The sequence below is a fragment of the Diabrotica virgifera genome, chromosome 3 (genome assembly GCF_917563875.1).
Source record: "Diabrotica virgifera virgifera chromosome 3, PGI_DIABVI_V3a".
Classification (NCBI taxonomy): domain Eukaryota; kingdom Metazoa; phylum Arthropoda; class Insecta; order Coleoptera; family Chrysomelidae; genus Diabrotica; species Diabrotica virgifera.
This window is the reverse complement of record NC_065445.1, coordinates 274880396-274904097: the sequence shown is the minus strand read 5'-3', so window position 1 is coordinate 274904097 and position 23702 is coordinate 274880396. Positions and strand designations below refer to the sequence as shown.

The following is a 23702-nucleotide window of genomic DNA, read 5'->3' as shown; positions in this document are numbered from 1 at the left end:
TCTCGATCAACACGTGTTAGAATAATAATATTCGGCACTAAACCATCAACACTTGACATTCGCATTCCTAATCAAATCATTAATGTTTGAATTAGTGTCTTTTTTGTATAGTGGGCTTGGCATTAGATGGTAACTAAACTTTTTATAGCTCTTTAAAAAATTGTAGATGAACTAAATTTGATTTTTGTCTCAATTTTTGAGATTTCAAATTCTTTTAGTTCAGTGTTTCCCAAACCTTTTTGCCTTACTGAGATTTTTGGTTTCCATAGACCTCATATTTTAATTCGAAAAAACATGAAATCTTTTCTATTAGCTAATACATTTTTATCAGTCTATTTCTAGATGTTCATCTGCTTCTCAGTATCCCACTGAGTCTTCTTACTGCTGTCTAAAGGTAGACTTCCGCACTACGCGACCGAGACAGGAGACCGCGACAGGCGACAGATTGGCGAGGTCTCCCCACTACTGCTCTCAATGCAATTATATCGGGGTAGTGCTGCAGACCGAGACCAGCGACCAACTATCGCCTTTCCCGACCTATCTGTCGCCTGTCGCGGTCTCCTGTCTCGGTCGCTTTGTGCGGAATTCTACCTTAAGATATCCCAATTTTTCTAGTAACATTTGCCGTATGATTTAATATTTATTTTACTAAACGCGAAATTGACTAAACGCAACAGCAAGTGACAGTAAGTAACCACTCCTCCGATCACGGGTTAAAATTTGACGTTATCAAAAAATAAATGTCAAAGTAAGTTTTGCTTTAAAATTTTGGTGCAGAATTACTGCTACATTTAAAGTAGCTTAATAAGTTCTTTTTATCATTGATTAATAAATAAATAACAATTTATAAAAGAATTCAATAACATATTTTTTTTTGTTATTTTATTCACTTTGGCGGAACATTAAACACAAGCATTCCTTAACTGTGTCAATGAGGTTAGCTTTGTACGTAGTCGAAATTAATCGTAAAATAACATAAACTTACCATAAAATTTCAAACTCCAATATAAAATTAGTTGTGACAACTGTTTGTATACTATAAAAAACTTCAAAATGTAAAAATTCGACAAAATAACAGCAAAAAATTTAACAAACTGACAGCCACAAAAGTAAATGAACCAAAACGTCAGAAATTGTACTTAAAATGTGAAAACATCCACAATCGTCTTTTTTGTACCTATCTCTTTTCAATGTACTGAGGCTAGATCGTCCATAAAAATGTGTTTTTACTTAATAACAGGCGGTAGCTGGTTCGTCATTAGTTTCATGCGTGGAAGAGAATGATGCTAGATCAAACGTATGTGTTTTATTTCGTCAGGTATTAACGACGCACGGGTAAAGACTCGTGGACTCAAGTGTATCAAATCTTTTCTAAAACATGAAAATTTAACTGATATACGGCGTTGGTCAAAAGTCTCCCCCCCCCCCTCGTATCTTTTGAACGGTTATATTATAATACTGAAATTTGGAGGGAGGAAAGCTTCTCAAATAGTCTTAACAGGTGTAACAGGTCTCAAATAGTCATAACCTAATAGTGACAGATCAAGTTACAGAGCCAATTTGACCGATTATTTCATTCATAGAAGATTCTGACCAATAGAAAGCTACATAAATCTAAATTAAATCGATAATTTTTGATAATTTCCCGTCGTCAAGTATATTACGTCAGATGCCCTTCGTTGCTACGAAAAAATACATTCAGTGACATTAATGACAATTAATGTTTTAAAAATTATAAAAGTGATGACTTTCAACCGTAAAATATTTATAACAACTGTGTGTTTAATTGTACTAATTTCTATTTACATACATAAATTACGATAAAATTTTGGTTTTTAACAGTTTTATTCATAAAATAATCGCGCAACAAATTGCACTCTAAAATTAACATAGAATTTTTGCCCTCGTGACACTTTTGACATAATTTCACTCGCCTTTGGCTCGTGAAATTAAAACTGTCAAAGTGTCACTCGGGAAAAATTCAATAATTTTAGAGCTCTTGTGCAATTACTACTGATAATTTTAAATGGTACCTTATGGCAAGCGATATATCTAAGCAAGGACATGAATCGTGTCATGTACTTATGTTTTGTAGACTTTGAAAAGGCATTTGATAAGGTCCAACATAAAAAGCTTGTAGATATGTTAGATAAATATATATGATATGTAGATTGACAGGTGTAATATGAAAATTATATCTAATCAATGTTAAATTAAAGAAAAAGTCGTATACAAAATATCAAACTTGAGTAAATATTTAACACAAGTGGATGACGAGTAAAAAAACCAAATTTACGTCTCTTTAATTCAACACATTTGTTACAAGTATTCATTATAAGAATTTTGTAAGTTCCTCAAATAACAAGCTTTGCGATCAATCAATGGAACATAAATATTTAAGCATTGCCCTTGAACTTTTACATTCAGAATAATATAGCGGAAAACTTTAAAAATAAAAACTGTCATCGGAATTTAAACAGAACTGGAGTGAAAATGGAATTTGTTTATGGCAATGGTTTAGTAAAACAATCATTGGAGAAAAAGACGAGACTATATAGGGTGAGGCAGATAAAGGGCCTATTAGAAATATCTCGAGAACTAAAGTAAAGAAAATTATAAAAATTAGAATATAGGGGTTTTGAGGTGTGAACTATTTAATGAAAATATTTTGGTTTCTTTGCTACTTCCGGTTATACCGGAAGTTGATTGTAACTTCGTTTTTTTTAATGGGACACCCTATATTATTTACACTTTTGGACTCTCCTCGATTTCTTATTTCTTAAAATATAAGGTTTTGGAATATTATACAGGGTAGATTAAAAGATAATTACGTTTTTTTTTATTAATTTCGTAGCAAAATTCACACCCTGTAGAATTGTAGTAGTTTTACATCAAAATCCTTTTATATGTTCAAATAATTTCTAATATGGTCTACTATTGTTACCAATTATTAGTATAGCTAAATTTTGAATTTTAGTATACAGAGTGGGTCGAAACTCGGAATGTGTATTTTCTGAGTTTTCTTAAATGGAAAACACTATATTTTAGTATTGTAATGAAATGGTATTTTATGTTACTTTTTAATTTCTTAAGCATTCCCTATACCCAACTGCTTTAATTTTTGCTTAATTGTTAATCGCACCAACAATCTTAACTACGTAGATATTTTGATAGCTCAACCATTATTGGCAATTTTAAGTATCAGTCTCGATTAGTATGTATTGTGATTGAATATTTTTACGGCCAACCTAATAAAATTTCAGGTATTTTTTGTTGCAATTAATGTTTGGCTTGAATCACCAATAACTCACAAATTGAAGCAGTTAGGTATAGGGATTGCTTAAGAAATTAAAAAGTATCCTAAAATATCATTTCATTACAATACTAAAATACAGGGTGTTCCATTTAAGAAAACTCAGAAAATACTCATTCTGAGTTTCGACCAACCCTGTATACAAAAAAGGAAAAATTTAACTATACCAATAATTCTTAACATAGTAGACTATATTAAAAATCATTTCAAAACTACTACAATTCTACAGGGTGTTAATTTTGCTACGAAATTAATAAAAAAAACTTAATTATCTTTTAACCTACCCTGTATAATATTACAAAAACTTATATTTTAAGAAACAAGAAATCAAGGAGAATCCAAATATGTAAAAATATACAGGGTGTCCCATTAAAAAAACGAAGTTACAACCAACTTCCGGTATAACCGGAAGTAGCAAAGAGACCAAAATATTTTCATTAAATAGTTCACACCTCAAAACCCCTGTATTCCGATTTTTATAATTTTCTTACCTTGAGTTCTCGAGATATTTCTAATAGGCCCTTTATCTGCCTCACCCTGTATATGTACTACATTATTTCTATTCATTTCCATTATACATATTCTTCTTTTGGTGAATATTCGTTTCGAATATTGGTGATCATTCTGGCTATAATTATTTTAACTGATGCTTTGATTAGATTAGTTGTTGTTGTAGAGAACCATTTCCTCGGGTTCTTTAACCATGATATTCTTCTTCTCCCAATTCCTCGCTTTCCAGATACTTTACCTTGAAGGATTACCTTCAATAATCTGTATTTAGTGCCGTTTCTCATTATGTGTCAGAGATATTCTAAGTTTCTCCTTTTAATGGTATACATCACCTCTCTTTCACTCTTCTGTCAATTCGTCTCTTTAAGGACCAAATATCATTTTGAGTCCCTTCCTTTCAAATACCTGTAGCTTATTGATTTCCCGCTCATGTAGAGTCAATGTTTTACTTCCATATGTAACAACTGGGCGAATAATTGACACATTAAGAAACAAACTTCATTTCATTCAATTTTGTTTCCATCACTTTTGTTATAGTTTTTACGATGACACTTCCCCAACTTTATTTAATTTTTTTTGTCAAGAGAACATAATCTCGATATTATTCGTTCATCACATTTAAGTTTTTCTTCTGGCTTCCCCCGAATCTGTTAGGCTTGGATCTCGCGTCCAAAAAAAGTTTATTAATAGCAAGCTGAAAAATTTTTAATAGCTTAACGGTGTCTAGTCGGACAAACTTTGATGTATGGGAACTAATGGAACGGGGTCTATACAAATAATCCCAGACAAAAAATCCCCACAAGTTATGTCTGGACCAAAAATCCCCGGACAAAAAATGACCACAAAAAATTCCGGAGAAATAATCCCCACAAATTTTTTGGACAAAAAATCCCGGACAAAAAATCCCCAAGAAATATTTGCTGCCGTATATAGTTCTCTAAAAGTTTTTTCGAAATTTTACCAAATTTCGAATTCCAATTCCATGCCGAAAAACTTTAAATGCCAAAAAATGTGGGTTTTTTCAAAAATCTTTCATAGCTGCTCGGGTAGAGGCCAGATAGGAGAAGGTCTGTAGGACGGCCTAGAAAAAGGTGAAAAGATGCAGTTAGAGAAGATCTGGACAAAAGGGCAGTGAGACAATGAGAAATAGTGGCACAGGACCGACAAACGTGGAAGGTAATAGTAAACGCGGTAAAGAAAGACTCGAGGCATAACGACATTGATGATGATGATGATGATGATGATGATGATGATGACTAAATATTTTTGACGTTAAATTTACAAAAAAGGAACAGGTTTTTTGCATTACAATCAATATTATCGTTTTTAGATGAGATTTTAATTTTTTATCAGATTAGATGTATTCGAGATGAAAATAATAAAATACTAATTCACGAAAAGGATGTCAAAAAGAGATGGAGAAATTATTTTGACAGTTTATTAAATGAAGAATTTGACAGACAGCCTGTGGAGTTAACGGAGACAGTAACAGCAATGTTTACCAGAATAACAAACGAGGAAGTGGCTCAAGCGCTTCAAAAAATAAAGAAAGGAAAAACAGTCGGACCAGATATTCCTGGGGAAGTATGGAGAGCATTGGGAAAGACAGGAATAAGTTGGCTAGCAGGTCTATTTAATAGAATTATGGAAGTTGCCAGACGAATGGAGAAGCAGTATATTAGTACCTGTCTACAAAAACAAGGGATACATACAACAATGTACAAACTATAGGGCTATAAAACTGCTTAGCCACACCATGAAAATATGGGAGAGAGTACTTGATAGACGGATACGTGAAGAGACCGAAATATCCGAGAATCAATTTGGCTTTATGCAGGGCAGATCAACAACAGATGCAATTTTCATTGTAAGGCAACTGATGGAAAAATACAGGAATAAAGGGACCAACGCTCATATGGTATTCACTGTACTTGAGAAAGCATATGATAGAGTTCTTCGAGAGATTCTGTGGTGGGCACTCAATAAGAAAGGAGTCCCTGGCGAATATGTAAAGATTGTGAGAGATATGTATGAGGGAGTAACGACTAGTGGTAGAACAGGTGTGGGAGAGACTGATAAATTTTAGGTGAAAGTAGGATTGCACCAAGGCTCGGTACTTAGTCCTTATTTATTCTCATTAGTTTTGGACCAGATAACAGCGAAACTACAGGGTAGTATTCCATGGTGCCTAATGTATTGGGACCGTGCAAGTTCGGCAAAGCGACCCCTATTTCTACGCTCTGCAACTTTATTCGCACTTTTAATTATATTGGCCAATTATATTCGTTCTGGTTACTGGATAATTGTCAAGGCCATAGTCAAGGCCATAGCCCAAAAAAAATAATAAGAAGAAGAAATAAGATTCAGGTTAGGCTATCAAAACGTAAACAATTGTATGTAGTAAATAAAATTAGTTATTAAAATGCAGTACTGCAAGCAAAATAGAATTATTTAAATTTACCTTTATATAATAATTGCATATCATATCAATATTGTGGAGCAATATATAATTTTTCTGCTTCATTGACAGAAGGTATGAAATATACGTCAATTTGACAATTTCAGAATTATTTAAGATAGTTGCAATATTTCTCCGCGACTCGCGCACGGTCGTTTCTCGTTTCCCTTCCAAGTACTTGCACACCGCGAATACTGATGATGTAGTGTTAATAGGAAATAGTGAAAGAGACTTAGAACAAAAACTGGAACAGTGGAGACAAGCTCTGGAGGAAAAAGGTTTAAAACTTAGTAGGACAAAAACAAAGTATTTGGAATGTTCATTTAAAGATGGAGTTACTACAAATAAAATGGTATCTTTGGATGGTGAAATGATTGTGAAAAGCAATAGTTTTAAGTACCTAGGATCGGTATTACAGAGTAATGAAGAAATAGATGGAGATGCATGCAGTAGAATTAGGGCTGGATGGATGAAGTGGAAAGAAGCGAGTGGTGTGTTGTGTGACAGAAAAATTCCAATGAAGCTGAAGGGAAAATTCTATAAAACAGCCATAAGACCGGCTATGATGCACGGAACTGAATGTTGGGCAGTGAAAAAGAAAGAGGAACAACGAATGCATGTGGTGGAAATGAGAATGCTTAGATGCATGAGTGGAGTGACAAAGAAGGATAAAATTAGAAATGAGTATATTAGGGGAAGTCTAGGTGTGGCACCAATTGATGCCAAAATGAGAGAGCATAGGTTAAGATGGTTTGGTCATGTTCAACGTCGAGACGTTAATCACCCAATACGAAGAATAGCTGAAGTGCAGATTCCTGGAAGGAGTAGGAGAGGAAGACCAAAGAAGACCTGGGGGGAGACGATAAGGCAGGACATGTTGGTAAATGGGATTAACATTGATATGACCGAAGATAGAATTGTGTGGAGAAATGCAATTAGGGAAGCTGACCCCGCATAGGGATAAGGCAAAGAGAATGATGAATCAATATTATCGTTATCAATGCCAGCGGAAAAGGAACAGCTTTTTTGCATTACAATCAAGATTATCGTTTTCAAGACCAGCAGTTATCATCACGAATATGCAATGTTTTGAACATCATAGTTATTCAAAGCAGAGTGAGAAAAGATTTTAGCGAATAATTAAACATGATTCCCACAGCCTTAGCTCATTTCACATATCTTGCTATGAAAGAGTTTTGAAAAAACTCACACTCATGTAAAAGTTTAAGTTTTCGACATACCTATAATTGGAATTCGAAATTTGGTAATCAAAATTACAAATCATGCGTAATCTTATTTGCTATTCAATATTTTGGTACCGAAAAGCGGTTTCATGGCGATTGCTATCTATAACTCTTATGCACTGAGGCTGAAAAACATCTGCGTCGATTGCATTCTCGGGAAAACTTTTATTTTTTTGTGGGGATATTTTGTCCAAAAAAATTTGTGGTGATTATTTGTCCGGGATTTTTTGTTCAGGGATAATTTGTGGGGATTTTTTGTCCGGGATTGTTTGTCCTAGCTTCCATTGGAATAGGGAAAGTTTTAATTGTGGAACTTGTCATTTTGACAAGTTTACGATTGTGAAAACTAGCAGGTTGTTTTTAAGTTTATTCGATAGCAAACTTTATATAATATAGGAAAAAATGTTTGTCCGACAAATATGTAGACATGTACGTAGAACATGCCAAATGACAGGAATTATGTTAGTGATAAATAGCAGTCTGAGTTTTGCATGAAAGTTTAATGAAAGGGTAACAAATCAATTGGAAGTTCTGTCCGACAAAATACATATTTATGACGTTTTCGTAGTCTGACGTTAGAAACCTGTAATCATCAAAGTTTGTCCGACTAGACACCGTTAAGCTATTAACAAATTTTCAGCTTGCTATTAATATACTTTTTTTTGGTACGCGGGATCCAGTCCTATTTTTTTTCTCCACAGTTTCGAGTTACTCGTTACGTACATTTTTATTCGCTAAAACCAATTCACCTCCAGCAAATGAAAGCCTCTAATTTCATCACAATTTTTTTATGGGAATTATGCGGACAACTCCCGAATACGTTCCAGAGCTGAAACGTTGTTTCCCTCGCAGACAACCTTCGACCGTTTTTCACTTGTAACCTTGAATCGCAGTTGACCTTTCTCCTTGTGTCTCGGGGCTCGGAAATGGGCCATCCTCCCTCGCAGGGGTTCGTGCGCATTTTCCCTCTACGCCCACACGTCGTCGCTTACGCGAAAATCGGAAAACGCAATTGCCAAATTTTCCGACGACGCGTTCTCCAGATTCCAGTCTCCGCTAGACGGGTGCCCCTCCGGAACATGTATCATCGGTGAGTCATTATTTATTGTATCATTATGTTCTATTTCCATTTATAAAATGTTGTGAAACACTTTGAAAGATTTACGTTAGTATTATATTTGAATTTTTTAAGTCTATAAATCCGCAGAATTGTTTTTTAGGTTAGTATCTTTCTAGTCTAGACGTTGTAAAAAGTATACTTAGTTTTTGATTCCATATTTATTTTTTAACGAATATATTATTCTTTTTTATGATTCTTTCACGTCTTATTACGAATTAACTTTTTTTAATTGCTGAAATCTGTTAAATGTATTTTTGGCGCCTAAAGAAAATCGATATTCATATGTGAAAGGGTTAACCACGCCAGCTAATTTTTACTTCTCCACCATCATACAATCTGTAGTGTCTACTACAAAACATAGGCTTCTCTCAGTTATAATACCTTGATCTTTCTCCAGTTCTGTATTCTCTAGGTTTTCAAAGCCGTTATTCACATATTCTGTACATTTAAAAGGATTTTCTGGCATTTCATTAGATTCCTCGTTGTTTCGGGTTTGGTTCTTGACTATGACTACTTTTCCTCTTGCATATCGATGTTCACTGAGTACGGAACACTTCTTAACACATTCTATATTGTATTTTACTATTTCTTCGATTACTTTTTACTTATATAAAAGAAAAGGTAGAATTTTCACTACTAAAATAATATAAAATAACTTTTTGCTTATTATTGTACATCCGTCGTATCGTATACGTTTTCCTTTTTGGTGTTTTTTATGTTATAGTCTTCGACTTTTTCCAGTCATCTTCATTTCTCTTCTTTTAGCTCATAGTCTTCGACTTTTTCCAGTCATCTTCATTTCTCTTCTTTTAGCTCCTCTTTGCTGTTTACATTATTTATATTATGTTTCATTATATTATATAGATTTCATTCTTTGGTTGTTCTTAGACTTTTGTTCATCTTCTTGAGTTCTTGTTGAAAGTCCTAATCGTGAGATTGTTTTATCTCCCCTGGGCTCGTTAGATCCAAAAGATCTTCGTTATCACCTGAAGCTGAAGCTTATTTTGTTTGCTGCCCATGGTTGATTCCTAACCCAGTCTAGAATTTGTGTACCCTGTAGAAGTTTGTACTGGTCTTTTGCTTGGGTAGTCCCAAAAATACCAGGCTTTCCTCTTGGTTACCCATATAGTTTGTGTCTTTTGGTGTCCAGCGCCTCGCACTCGCGTAATACATGGTTTACAGTTTGTGGTTCCTTATTACAAAGTCTGCAGTTAAGGTCTTCATTCTCCATTTTATGTCCCTTTATTGCGAAGTTTCAGTGATTGTTTTATTCTGTAGACTCCCCATCTTGCATTTCCTTGTATTATTAATTGTAAGGGAAGCAGGCCTAATAGAACCTCATTAGTTTCTATTGGAGTCGGACGCATCGCAATAGGTATCCCCTTAAACGCAAATCTTTGCACCTTGTTCAGATTGGCTTTTATAGCTGTTTGTTGTGGATTTGCGGAGGCTTATATTTAGCCCCTCCCAAAAGTTCACGGTCTCACTGATTCTAGATTTCGTTTATACGATCCCTGATTACCGTATAGTAGTATAGTACTTTCCTTGCGAGATGATTTCCATTGCATGTCCAATAATTATTTTATGACCATTTGCCTTTCAAGCTCTATTAGTCCATCCATCACCAAGTTCCACAACAGTGGTGACAGAACTCCCATCTGTGGGTATCCTCTGTCGTCCCGGGCCAACACAATCTCTCGAAGGATCGTAGTACAATAGACTCCCTCTATAACGAGAACTGAAATGGCGGACTAATTACCTCGTTATAAGCGGATCTCGTTATATCAGAGAACAATAATATTGTGCATACCACCACCACTGAAATGTTTTGATGCCTCTTACGTAGTTTATTAGGTGTCGATGGTCGACCTCAACAATGAAATTTGGCCATCGTAAATTGTAAATTTTCTACAATATTCAATATCGGTCGATAGATAAACAAGGAAGAAGTTTATTACCGGCGGTGGAATTTATTACAGCACTGGTCTCAATAAGCACACATATGTAGGGCATTCCTTTATACGGGCAGTTATGGTATTTATTTATGGCCATCACCACGCCAAAAACAGGCAAAGAAACACATTCTTCGATTTCATTTTTCCTCGTTATAACCAAATATGCCTCGTTATAGAGGTGTTATAGTTCAATAGGAATTTCATGGGACATCTAGTGTACCTCGTTATAAGCGAAACCTCGTAATAACCGTGTTCGTTACAGAGAGAGTCTACTGTATTTACAACTCTATTCCTGAGCATAGGTTCTATCCAGTTCAAACAAATATCCTCTTCATTATGTCTCAGGACATTGGTTATAGATATTATCGAAGTTTTGTATCGAGGTTTAGGAAGCCCCTCTATATCCAAAAAGCACGTTTTGAAGACTACCACAAGCAGGGGTTCTTTCAATTTCCTCACGGTGCTTCCTACACATCTCTCTTGAGTTCTCTCATAGCTGTATCTCCGTCCGTTAGGCCTACTCCTGGTGGAAGTAATTTTCATTGGAGGGCAAGTTTCTTGGAATGAGTGACATTTAATTCCTTTTGAAACATATTTTGACGTTATATGTTATTAATAAAATGAATTTATAAAATTCATAATCATTATTTTGTAGATAAATACTTTGGTTGCATAATAATAATTTTTAATCAATTATTTTCATTAAAAATTTTATTATTTCTCGATTGCATATATGGAAGTGGGAAGGTAATATAAACATAATCGAATCAGCAATGTTTATTTCAATTAAAAATGCATACGTAGTTTATTTATATATGATATTTTAAATTAATTTACAAATAATATAGACCTGTAGAAAAATCTTAACTAGAGGAGACTATGCATTAAAACATATCTAGTTGGTCTTTTAGTCCATTACTCTGAATAGTGCATGATTTACACATAGATAACCGAACTAAGTCTGAGAAGAGTCAACTTACTGAAAAAGGGGAGTCCGTTATACAAATGTAAACATTTTATTTAATTATACAACCTATATATCTCTACCAACTTTTTTAACATTAGTTGTTAAGGGGAAAGGCGCAAAATGTCGCCTGTCCAAATTTTCAATGTGTTTTAAATGTATTCATTTTTTTCGAATCCTGAAAAAACGAATGAGTATTTTTGAAAAATTTAGACGCAGAATGAAAGATTACGTTATTACCGAGGGCCGAAAGTCGAATAAATAAAAAGTTTTTAAATGAAATATTTGCAATTAAAAATCACACTAAATTTTCTCTTTTATTTTCACCCCTGTAACTTGTTAAAATAAACATTATAGGAGTTTTCAGGGATTTTCGGCTCTCGGTAATAATATAATCTTTCATTCTGCGTTTAAGTTTTTCAAAAATATTTATTAGTTTTCTCAGGATTCGAAAAAAATGAATACATTTAAAACACATTGAATAGTTTGACAGCTGACATTTTGCCCTTAATAAATTCCTTTCAAACTACATACACTCAAATTTTATTTTGAAACATCTTATTATTTTATATAATAATTAAATTTACTACCAAATGATCTTTATTTATATTTTACAAATATAAATAATAAAATTACTTCATTCAATTTTAAAAATATTTCAATTTTAAACATACAGAACACATAAGGTTTTCTGTATAAAAGTGGAAATTGTATTGATGTCATGAGAATCGTAGAAACTGACTGCATTTGCGGCAAAATGCAAAAATTGCATACAAAATGCACTCTTCACTTTTAAAACGCATTTTGAATTTTGTTAATAGGATACCTACTCTGATCAAAAGATACCGAATTTTTACTGTAGTTGATACAATTACAAAGTTTATTCGAAAAGTTGATTTCGCGCGCGTAACTGACATTCAAATTCGTCGGTACTTCAAGGGTTGTTTCTGACAGAACGGTTCACTACCCAAAAAAATGTACTTCTTCTTCTTAACGTGCCCTATCAAGTCCCCTTGACGTTGGCGATTAACATGGCGAAACTGTCTCTGTCTCGAGCTATTCTAAATAGTTGTTCTGCTTTCTTTATCCCTGTCCTCTCCCGGATATTCTTCAACCAAGAGGCCTGCTTTCTACCAATTCCTCTGCGTCTTTCGATTTTACCCATCATAATAAGTTGAAGAATATTATACCGGACTCCCCTTACTACGTGTCCAAAATAGGCCATCTTTCTATATTTGATGTTATCAAGCAGTTCGGGGGCAGCATTTGCTCTCTTAACGACTGCCACATTTGGCAGCATAGCCGTCCATGGTATTTTCAATATACGTCTGTGCAGCCACATTTCAAAGGCCCCCAAACGATTAATGGTGGATATTTTTAATGTCCATGCTTCGACACCATACAAGAGGACTGACCAAATGTAACATTTAATCATGCGCTTCCGAAGTTGAAGTTGTAAGTTATCATTACAGAAGAATGACCTCATTTTTAAAAATGTCGTGCGGGCTATCTCCATTCTACATTTTATCTCTTTATCTGGATCTAGTTGTTCAGTAATATGGCAACCAAGATATTTAAAAGTGGGACTCTTTGAATTATGTGACCATCAACATATAACCTTGAATATTGATGGGCCAAAACGGCTAAATACCATGTATTTTGTTTTTGAACAGTTTATGTTTAGGCCAAACTCTCTTCCCACTGTGTCAATGGCATTTAAAAGGTGTTGTAATCCATTCATATCATCACTTAAAATAACTGTATCGTCTGCATATCTGATTGTAGTTTTCAGAATTCCATTAACTTTTACACCCCATTCCAAATTATGCAGCGCTTACTTAAATATTCTATCTGAATATAAATTGAATAACAGTGGGGACAGTATACAACCCTGTCTGACACCTCTTTGTGCAAGCTGTCGCTGTTTGACGCCAGTATAATTTTTCGATGATTCGTACATCTTAACGATCAACTCCTTTATCCTTTAATATTTTAAATAATTTGTGATGTTGTACTCGATCAAAGACCTTCTCATAGTCAATAAATAAAGCAAAGACGTCTTTCCTTTGATCTCGGCATTTCTGCAATAATACATTTAATAGTGCAAATAGTGCGTCCCGGTTTCCCAGTCCATTTCTGAAGCGAAATTGTGTTTCATCCTGGTCTTCTTCACATTTATCTCTGATTCTACTGTGGATGATACGTAGAAAGATTTTCAAAGTGTGGCTCATAAGGCTTATCATTCTATAATCGCTACTATCGTGAATCGTGGTCATTTTCACCAAAATACACGGACGCTCTCGAATGGGTGTGGCCTAATGCATATGCACTATAATGTATAAAGAGGCGTGGAAATCGTCATTCGGGAGCAGATCCTCACCGACCACGAGAGCGGCACGTAGACCTTCTGGTTCTTACCTTTCGAAATACTTGTTTACTTTCGTTTTCCTGTTTCTGCTACTTTTTTTTTCAGCTTTAAATATTACCTTCACGGTAATCTCTTAATGTAAAGGGTCGTTTAAACACAGCGATAAATCAAACAACTTATCAAGGTCAATCGAGTTGTTGCAACTTATCACTGTGTGTAAACGGTGCATCGCACAACTTATCAAAGTTGGAGTTGGGTTGAAGGTGGTATCGCATTGAATCGCAGCGTCTAAACAGCGTTTCAACTTGTCATCACAACTAGTTGCTGTGACTTATCGCTGTGTTTAAACGATCCTTAAGAAAAGAAATTACTTATCATTAGCTTTTATTAAAGCTACACTTTGCTGTTGGTATTTACTGACGATATTTATTGTTTATTCTGTACTTTAATTCGTTCTTTATCGTTTATAGGTACACTGTGCTGCTTGTTATTTATACAGCCATTACTAACATTTATTTAACCGTTTCTTTTACTATTTTACTTACTTTAACATATTCTAGGTATATGTGTATGTTTATATAACCATTTACTAATACTTATTTAACCATTTCTTTATTTACTCATATTCTAGGTATAAGTATATGTATGTGTGCGTAATATTACTAACCATTTCTCATTGTTTATTTTATGTATATTATATCCTAAATCGACTTATCCGTTTGCTATCGGAATTCTTATTGATATACTTATATAATATTTACTTTGCCTGCTTATTATTATTTCTCCTTGTTATTTATATGTGTATATAATCGTTCGCACATTCTTATCTTTCATGCTATTCTTATAAGATAGTGTGCTTATATTCTTCTTCTTTTCTTTTGTTTTCTCGTTTTCTGTGTCTCTCGCCGTCGCAGGTCCTCCTATACAAGGGAGATAGAGGTCTGGGAGTCCCAACTTGTGTCTACACAAGCCACGACGATAGCCTTTTGGTCTCTCCTTCCTGAGAGCACTTGTTACAACGATGTCGGAAGAAAGGAAAGCCTACGAGACCAGGTCCAAAAAGGACCAAGAGAAAACGCTCCCTGTCGTCATGGAAGAACCCAAAGACGAGTCGGAGCGTCATGGCGCCCAACTTAAGGGGACTAATAACCCCGACCCTGACCGTTCAACCGATACAACTACAGCTAGCAAACAACTAGTGAACCTGGAAGAAAAGATGGCTATCATGATGGAAGCCATCAGATCGCTAGCCCTACACCAAACTACAAGGTTTGAGCAGCCGCTGGTAAGCCCACCACCACAACAACCCAAGTGGAGGCCAACGCTAACTAGATTCACGGGTAGTGAATATGAGAGCCCAGAGGAGTTCCACGTAATGGCACAGGAACACCTAAGAAACATGTGCTTAGAGGAGAGGTTCTGGACCGCCTACATCCTGGAGCAGGGACTATCTGGTGAAGCGGCCGAATGGGCCGAGCACCATGCCAATTCCAAACTGGACCACCAAACATTCTTCACGAGATTGGTGGACCATTTTAGTCATCCCTCCAAGATAACCAAGCTGTTATCAAAGCTGTATGGTCTACATCAGAAGTATTCAGAGACAGCTAACCAATTCATCTCTGACAAGATGGCCCTCTTCAACAGGGTAGCACCAGAGACACCAGAGGACCGACGCTGCAGGGTCATCATTGACCTTTTACGACCAGAACTGAGGTTACACATGCGGGTTAACCCGCCAAAAACCGAAGAGGACCTCCGCAGAGCTGCTGACGAGCTGGAGATCGACAACAAGATTCAATCGTCAAACACCAGAAGGCAGGAGCAACAATCCTCTTCAGGTCAGCAACAGCGGCGAGATAACAACTCCTCGAACCAACCGCAGCAAAGGGAGGACAACCGTCCATCCCAGACACCCGTAAAAACCGAAACCTTGGACGACTGGCGGACAAGAGGCTCCAACCGCCAATCAAACCGCTCAGCATCACGGCAGAGGGGAAGAAACGACCGTCAGAACCAAGACCAGGGAAACGCCGAAGGGGGCGACCACTAAGGACCCCAGTGGAGCCCCAACTCAATCCTATGGTGACCAAGCATGTCAGACATCATCTCCCGATGATTTCAGCCGAAATCAACTCAGCCAGGATCAGGGCCCTGGTAGATACTGGAGCATCGAGCAATTTCGTCAGTATGGGCCTGATTGAGAAGGAGATGATCGAAGACAAACCCACCATAGTCCGTCTGGCGTGCAGTGGCCGCACGTCTAAGAGTCTAGGAACAGCCGATGTCCAGGTCCGCTTTACAGATGACCTTACCAGCACGGTTCGATGTCAGGTGATGGAGCATCTCAACTATGATATGGTACTAGGCATGCCATGGCTGAAGTCAGAAGAAGTCCTAGTAGACATTCCCAGGAGATGTCTACACGTAGGGACTAGAAGTCGCAGTACCTTATTTTGGGAAGCTCCAACGAGAACACCAGCTTCAGAGAACCAAGCTAAGCTGAAGAGAGACCAGGCCCCAGACTTTGCCTACGACGTGGTCAAGAGGACAATCGAAGACTACAGCGACGTCTTCGACGACAAGGTCCGCCAGCCCACGACTAGAGCCACGACGATGCGCATCGAAGTAACCGATGACCGCCCCATCAATGTGAGGCCCTTTAAGTACTCCCCAGAGAAGAAACGGATCATGTTCCAAGAGGTCCAGGACATGCTATCTGCTGGAGTCATACGGCCCTCCAAGAGTCCGTACAACAGCCCAGTGGTGATAGTCACCAAGAAGGATGGCACCCCCAGATTTTGCGTGGACTACCGCAAGATCAATGGCATCACTGTGGATGAAGTCTCCAACTTACCACCAATCCATGACAGTATTAAAGAACTGGGTACAGCTAAAATCTTCTCGATCCTTGATCTCAAGAGTGGATTTTGGCAAATTCCGCTGGACGAGGAATCAAAACCAAAGACTGCCTTCAGTCTACCAGATGGTTCCCAGTACGAGTTCACGGTGATGCCCTTTGGTTTGAAGAATGGTCCTGCCGCCTTCCAGAAGCTGGTTACCGCCGTCTTCGCTGGCTATGTCGACGAGTTCGTGAAGGTGTATATGGATGATATTATCATCTATTCAAACAACTGGAAAGAACACCAGAAACACCTTCACCTGGTACTGGAGAGGCTGAGGACTCACGGCCTGTGGGTGTCCCTCAAGAAGTGCCGATTCGCCGCCAAGGAGCTGGAGTACTTGGGCCACAAGATCACGTCTGCCAACACCCAGCCAATAGACCGACATAGAGAGAAGATCCAAGGCTTCTCAACCCCTAGAACCTTGAAGCAGCTGAGAGGGTTCATAGGCACCGCAAACTGGCTCCGTGACTTCATTCCGAACTTCGCTGAGATGATCACTCCATTGACTGACCTCACAGCCGGAAAAAGGAAGTTCAAATGGAATGAAGAGGCCGAGACAGCGTTCAACCAGGTCAAGAACGCCATATCTGGTAGATTGGAGCTGAAACGACCGGATGCCAGCCTGCCGTTCAGCCTGCAGACGGATGCCTCAGATATTGGTATGGGTGCAGTACTGTTCCAAGGCGAACCTGATGATAGACAGATAGTGGCCTACAGCTCAACTAAACTCAAAGCAGCAGAGAGGAAGTACCACATCAATGAGAAGGAGTGCCTTGCCGTCATCTGGGCCCTGAAAAAATTCAAACACTACCTTCAGGACCAGAAGTTCACCCTCTTCACAGATAGCCGAGCTCTGTTATGGTTAGACAGGTATAAAGCAGATAAAGCCAAGCTGTCCAGATGGGCTCTCCTTTTGCAGGAGTTCAATTTCGATGTGGTACACATACCTGGCCGAGAGAACGAGCTGCCTGACCACCTCTCTCGCAACCCTAAGATGGAGGAAGAAGATGTCCACGATCCTGATGCAGAGGTCGAGCGGCTGGCCTGGCCGCAACAACCAAGCGAAGAGGACGACAACTTCCCCCTACTGTGTCTCCTGGATGACAATGAAGCTGGTGCTGACCATCCAATATTGGATGACCTCAATGATATGCCCCTACAGACTAGAATCCAAAGAAGTCACCAGACAGATTTCGGCATGCATAGATTCACCGATCTGCTGGATCAAATTCAAGAACGAGGACCACAAACCGACATCGAGAGAGGCCTCCTGGAAGAATTCAGAGTAGAAAACAACGCAGCCTTCTACGTCAGTAATGGTAGCCACCGTCTCTACGTCCCTGGTTGCTTCCGAGCAGAGGTTCTGCAAGTTTACCACAACAGCAAGGAAGCTAACCATCCAGGACAGGAAGAGACCGCTAGAGCCATCAGAGACCTCTACTACTGGCCGACGCTGACGAAAGATGTCATAAAACACGTGAGATCGTGTCTGAAGTGTGCCAAAACTAAAGCAGCACGACGACAACCAGCAGCTCCAGTCGTACCAAGAGCTCCGATGAATCCTTGGGAACGAGTGTCGTTCGACGTCCTGGGTCCCTATCCAGTAGCCAGAGGTACCAAGAACAGGTACATCCTCCTAGCAACGGACTGCCTCAGCAACTGGGTGGAGTATCGCTGCACCACATCTGCAAAAAGTCGAGACTGCATCAATTTCCTTAACGACGAAATCTGTAACCGATGGGGCCACCCAAACACCATCATTACAGACAATGGTGTCCAATTTCGAGCCGACATGTGGGAGAGGTTCCTCCGTCGCCACAACATAGAACACGAGAAAAGTCCCATCTACCACCAGAGGGCCAATCCAGTCGAACGCAGAGTCCAAGAACTGAAGAAAGGGCTACGGGCCAGAGTGACGTCACCGGAGGATCCACGCTGGGATACCTACGTCGGAGACATAATCTTCACACTCAGAACCCGAGCCAACGGTTCGACAGGACAAACACCAGCAGAACTTCTCCTTGGCTACAAACCAAGACGCTCCGAGGAATCTGGTTTCGGGATCAGGAGGAGGGAGACAAGAGAGCAGAGGGTCCAACAGGCCATCCAGAGCGCAACCATCTACGGCCGAAATCTGTCCCCCAACAATCCTGAGGCACGCCATCCTCCGAGGTACATACCAGGTGAACAAGTCCTCGTCAGGAACCATATTAGGGGGAATTTCGGCGAGACCTGGACAGGACCACACTCTATTATCAGAGCAGCCGGTGACCACACTTACGAGGTCCAAAGAGGTCAAGACACCGACCGGCTGGTCCATGTTGACGACATCCGTCCAGCACCACCTCAACAAGACGAGGAACCTCCTCAACAAGAGCAGCAAAAACAACCAGCCAACGACGAGGACATCGCCGCTGAGTGAAAATGTGCCAAATCAGACAATTTCAGAGACTGTCCAATGCCTGAAAGCCATTCGTTGTACTGTGTTGTGAAACCTGGACTCTATTAGAGCTATTTTACCTTTTTTTACCTTTTTTTTTTCTCTTGTACCTCCGTCTTGACTGGCCAATAAAGGTTCTTAGCTCCCAACATGCAGTCAAGACGAGAGCTGCTTTCATTTCCTTATTAGGCTAATAGCAGCCGCCTTTTGTTCTTTTGTTGTATTAACAATTACTTCAATAAATTACTCACCAGAAGGTCTCCAATGGGAGGGGGATATCGTGAATCGTGGTCATTTTCACCAAAATACACGGACGCTCTCGAATGGGTGTGGCCTAATGCATATGCACTATAATGTATAAAGAGGCGTGGAAATCGTCATTCGGGAGCAGATCCTCACCGACCACGAGAGCGGCACGTAGACCTTCTGGTTCTTACCTTTCGAAATACTTGTTTACTTTCGTTTTCCTGTTTCTGCTACTTTTTTTTTCAGCTTTAAATATTACCTTCACGGTAATCTCTTAATGTAAGAAAAGAAATTACTTATCATTAGCTTTTATTAAAGCTACACTTTGCTGTTGGTATTTACTGACGATATTTATTGTTTATTCTGTACTTTAATTCGTTCTTTATCGTTTATAGGTACACTGTGCTGCTTGTTATTTATACAGCCATTACTAACATTTATTTAACCGTTTCTTTTACTATTTTACTTACTTTAACATATTCTAGGTATATGTGTATGTTTATATAACCATTTACTAATACTTATTTAACCATTTCTTTATTTACTCATATTCTAGGTATAAGTATATGTATGTGTGCGTAATATTACTAACCATTTCTCATTGTTTATTTTATGTATATTATATCCTAAATCGACTTATCCGTTTGCTATCGGAATTCTTATTGATATACTTATATAATATTTACTTTGCCTGCTTATTATTATTTCTCCTTGTTATTTATATGTGTATATAATCGTTCGCACATTCTTATCTTTCATGCTATTCTTATAAGATAGTGTGCTTATATTCTTCTTCTTTTCTTTTGTTTTCTCGTTTTCTGTGTCTCTCGCCGTCGCAGGTCCTCCTATACAAGGGAGATAGAGGTCTGGGAGTCCCAACTTGTGTCTACACAAGCCACGACGATAGCCTTTTGGTCTCTCCTTCCTGAGAGCACTTGTTACAACGATGTCGGAAGAAAGGAAAGCCTACGACACCAGGTCCAAAAAGGACCAAGAGAAAACGCTCCCTGTCGTCATGGAAGAACCCAAAGACGAGTCGGAGCGTCACTACAGTTTTTCGGACGTTGTTTTTTGGTAGGGTTGTGAATTCGGACTTTAACCAATCTTCAGGGATATCACCGAAAACATCATTGAAAAGTTTGACTAGTATTCCAATGTTTTCCTCATTTATGAGCTTTAACACTTCTGTAGGTATGTTGTCAGGACCAACGGCTTTCTTGTTTTTTGCCAATTTAATAGCATGCAGTATTTCTGATTTTAGTATTTCTGGTCCTTCACCTTCATCTAAAGTCTCCAGTTCTTCGGGTCTATCATCATTATACAGTTCATTTATATAATTATACCAGGTAGTTCGAATTTCGTGTTCGTCTATTATTATTTTTCCCGACGAATCGGTTATAGTATAAAAAGTACTAATAAACATTTTTGTTCAAAATGATCTAGGCTATACTTTTTCTACTACAGGTTCTTGGTAATAGTGGTTTGGATAGGGGGTTAGGAGTGGTAAACTTTTTTACATCTTTTTGATTCTTATTCAGCGAAATTCAGCATAATCGTATGAATTTAGAGGTTCAAATACATTTTCGTCTCTGACGACTCGACTAGAGCAATAAAATGTGACAATTCCTAGCAACACTCATTATATTTTTTAACTATCACAAATTTATCGAACTAGCATCTAATTTAGATTAGTCGTTAATGTTTTTCGAAGATGCTGCGACGTGTAGTTATAATTTATATAAATGGTATTAAATGGCCTCTCAACGAAGCAATGGCATCTCCTACACGTTCAAATCATCGCTCAACACATTAATCAAGGTGGCCTCTGTGTAATGGTCGAGTTTTAGATGTAAAAAAAACAGCGACAATCTAGTAGACTGCGACCAACGGAACGCGTTAATTTAATGTACAGTTATTCGGTCACAGATGAATCAATGGATCGCGAATAAGAATTCGAGATGGTATTTCACTGATACGAATTGTATTCATTGATGCTATTACCGAGTCGACCCGATTTCTTAACCTTCTCTTCTTGCGCTGCTGAAGATCATTCAATATATTCCGTCTAAATACATTGTAACGAGTGAAATCAGTTACCAATTTAAGAAAATTTGATGTGAAGAATTAAACGTAGGAAAAGACAATGGAATATTGAAATATATCAAGCCGAACAGAAGGAAAAAGGTGGTACAGGTAGACCGGGACGGTAATAGACTTGAGCATAAGATGCTCACGTCTATTTTCGGGGAACATCGATATAAAATTTATCACTTCCATTGACTCGTCGCTATGGAATTTTCATTGTTAGATACTAATATACAAAAAAAAAGAGTGTCCTAACTGTAATTTTTTGAAAAAAAAATGCAATGTGATAGTAGGGGAGCTTAGGTTGTTAAATTTGCAGTTACTAAAGCGTCATGGGAACCTATTGGTTTGTGAAGATTAGGTCCCAAAACCAAATAAAGTTAAGTTTTTCCATTTTAGTGGGGATTTTCCATTTTTTAATATGATTTTCCATCTCCAAAATTCGTTTTTCCGATTATAGCGCAATCTATCCATAATTGGAAAAAATGTCTCGAATAAAAGTTACTTATTTATTAGGTATCTAAGAAATCCAAATCTGCAATAAAAAATGGGGGTTAATATTTAAGATTTTAAACTAAGCCCTCACTCCTTTGGTGAGGGGTCGTGTTTCGTATCATTCGAGAGATTTTTGAAAAATATTGAACACGTATTTTTACACTGTTCTTCATTTACTTAACTCACCTTGTCTTAATCTGACCTTTTCGTGTTTTTCTATGGATAGATTTTTTTTACGGACTGCCCCCAACGCACGTCTCTGTATTAAGGTTTCCATGTATGGGAGGGGTACATTTACTAGGTTTCTCCCGATATGATTTTCTGATGCGCTCGATTAACTGCAAAAATCCCCGCTTGGGCTCCCCTGGGTACCAAAAAATCCAAACATCGTTATTTTTAAGGTATTTTTGAGGCTTTTTACTTATTTCTCTGAACTAATTGGATCCTTTTCTAGTACGCCTCATATTCAATCTATTAATTTTTTTTCTATTATTAGATAATAATGAAGATTTATCTTAATTCACGTCATTTTTGCGCTCAATTCTTACACCAAGTCATAATTGGACAATTCCCATATGAAAAATATCTGCCTATTTACAGTTATTAACAATAATAAATTAATTAAAAAGTGTGATACTATAATAATAAACATTATACGTATAGGTACCAATTTATTACAAAATGATTAAGAACTTTTTCTGGTGTTAATAACTTAATAAATTCTCATTCTTCTGAAGTGAATACTAATCAACGGGGCACACCCACTTAATGGCTTAATATTTATGGCCGTATAGTTAGTTATAATAGACGTAAAATTAGTGAGTACACAATGGCTTATTATTTATTAAGACCGATGTTGTAAAATTGTGATCTATATACTTAATGCAAAAATATGGAACACTTTTTAACTTTTGTAATACAAGTTCTATGTAGGTACTTCTATTTATTGACATGATAGTAATTTTTTATTCGGTCGTCGGTCTAGACGGTCCAGTTCGCTGAGGCTCAGTCGATCGACAAGTTTTGCAGCGATTTGCGATCGACGGTTCGAGCCTCAGCCAGGTCATGAAATTAATAAAAGGCCAATGTCGGTAGTATAAAATTCAATAGAATCTACGACTTGGTCTGGAATAACTGGCGTCTAATTGGCCTATGGAACAGCGGTACGGCAAGGGATAAGGGCTGGCGGCTTGGTGATACTCCTCCATAGATCCCTACCGAAGGGCGTTGACACCTATTAACGGTGTATATATATATAGTAATTTTTTTACTTTAAAAAATTAATAAACTCTTTTTCAAGTTTATGCCTTATGTTATTACTGAATGTTTCGGTGATGTCACTTCCACGATATAGGAAGAGTTGTCACCCGTTTATTAACTACTTGTATGATGTATTATATACATCCCGAAGAAGTGATCGACAATGACCAGAGGGTAGCTGAAGAAGTGGTCACTTAAAGCTTGAATTCTTCTTCATCTGCCCTCTGGTTATTGACGGTCACTTCTTACAGATATATAATAATACATCATACAGGTGGCAAAGAAATAGGTGACAACTCGTCCTCGTGAAAGAAGAAGAGACCAAACTATAAGCGACC

At 37.7% G+C, this 23702-nt stretch overlaps 1 protein-coding gene across 4 annotated transcripts in view; it reads left to right on the top strand.

The window, feature by feature from the left end:
• Positions 1-23702, top strand: part of LOC114326210 (KH domain-containing protein akap-1) — a 205611-nt gene that overhangs the window by 120712 nt on the left and 61197 nt on the right. Inside the window, exon 1 of one of the 4 annotated variants that reach the window (XM_028274494.2) lies at positions 8598-8615. The exons of the other annotated variants lie outside the window; for them this stretch is intronic. The gene's annotated coding sequence lies outside the window, so the exon portion shown is untranslated. Of the gene's footprint in view, positions 1-8597; positions 8616-23702 lie in introns of those variants that run through there. 4 annotated transcript variants of the gene reach the window in all.